The following is a 1890-nucleotide window of genomic DNA, read 5'->3' as shown; positions in this document are numbered from 1 at the left end:
GAACATCAATAGTATTGCCATATCTCTTGGCCTGATTGAAGGCTGCAGAGCTAACTACATTATCTGTTAGGACAGTTATATTCTCTCATATGACAATGACTTGCAATATGTAGTCACAGTCTTCTGGGGGAAGGAAAAAAACAGCAATTACTGTGCAGTACTCGAATCTGCCTGCCAACAGCAGAACAGTGATTTGTGAGACACATCAAGAGCTTCTGGCAAGATCAATCTACCGAGATCCCTCTGATAGAGGAATAATGAGTTGACAAAGACCAATGTTCAGTTGGGTCCAAGCCCAATAAGATTACTGTACAGCATCATCAATATTGTCTGTGTTTGGAACTGACACAATCAGAATGGAATCAATTGCATTTTCCACAGCACTGTCACACATGATTTTTAACTTTGGCTCACAGCAGTGTGGAGGAGCTTGCAGATGTTGGCAGATTTTTTGCTAACTTATGGAATGTCATTATTAAATAGGAACTGCGCAGTATAGTAATTTGCAGTTCTGCTGTGTTCCCTTGTATGGTCTCTCGTTTGGAGGAGGGAGGCAGAGGAGAAGATGCAATAGCCGGAGGGATTTGTCTGTTATCACCCTCATCTTGCTGTGATGGTTGAAAGTACTATATGATATACAAAGGTATAGCCTGCTTTTCTTTTCCTTTTTTGTGTGTGGCATAGTTTTAATTTGGACTACATATCTGAGCAATGTGCACAAACATCATTTGAAAACAAGCAGCAATAAAAAAAATAATTCATTTCTTCATTGAAAGGCACAATGGTTATATATGTGACCCCACTGCCAGACAGTTATTCAGGAGTTAGAAAACCTAAGAAATTGATAGAGGGTGTGTGTGTGATAGATAGATAGATAGATAGATAGATAGATAGATAGATAGATAGATAGATAGACACACACACACACACACACACACACACACACACACACACACACACTTTCAACCTCCTATACACACTTTCAACCTCCTACTTGGGTGTTTTATAACCTGATGTTCAACTGCAAAAAGCTATTGCTGATATGTCTACTGCAATCTATTTTGTGCAGTCCATCCTTTATATAGCTTGTGGAGAAGCCCCATTTATTATGTTTTCTTACTGGTGTGGTAAAGAACAAGATGGAAAATGTCTGTGTAATGAAAAATTAAAACATCTTTGGAATGAGAGTGAACGTGAAGTATCATGCTTCTCTGGAACATGAACATATAGGCACCTGTAGGAAATTCTAACAATGGAAAGGGCCAAATGGCCTCTGCCGGATCTCAGCACTCTCATAGATCTATGAATGCAATCCAAACCATAGGCTGACACAAAGCAGAGAGCGCACGTGCTAGAAAAAGGTGATTTAAGAAGGTGAGTCAAGCCACAGGGAAAGAAAAAACCTCTCAGGGCAGGGATGTGAAGAACCCATCTTAGATAATTCACCAACATTTCTCCTTGGGAAGCAGATTGAAATTCTCTTTGAATTTCAGTTTCACCTCAGAGGAACCCTGAAATTCTCTTTTTAATTTCACTTTGGAGAAGTTTCAGTACCAACCCTGCTTCATAGTCTGAGGAGTTCCATGATATTAATCATTTAGCGTCTGAAAATAATATTTGAGCTACAGGTTCCTTTAGAGCTTCATTTTCATTAAATGTTGAAGATCATTAAATCATAGTCTCTTCCTGAAGATCACTGTTTTTTGTTTTAAACTTAAAGCGTATTGGCTGCAATCCAACACAGCCCTCTTAAATTTGTGTTAGGCTGTGCACATTGCATCTGAGTTTTAAAACAAACAAACAAAGCCCCTTGAGATAAACTAAATAAGCTTGGGTTTTATTTTCTAATATAAGATGAGATACAACCAATTTTATTGCAATCTTCTTAGA

Source organism: Hemicordylus capensis, chromosome 1, assembly GCF_027244095.1.
Source record: "Hemicordylus capensis ecotype Gifberg chromosome 1, rHemCap1.1.pri, whole genome shotgun sequence".
Classification (NCBI taxonomy): domain Eukaryota; kingdom Metazoa; phylum Chordata; class Lepidosauria; order Squamata; family Cordylidae; genus Hemicordylus; species Hemicordylus capensis.
Note: the sequence above shows the minus strand (reverse complement) of the source record.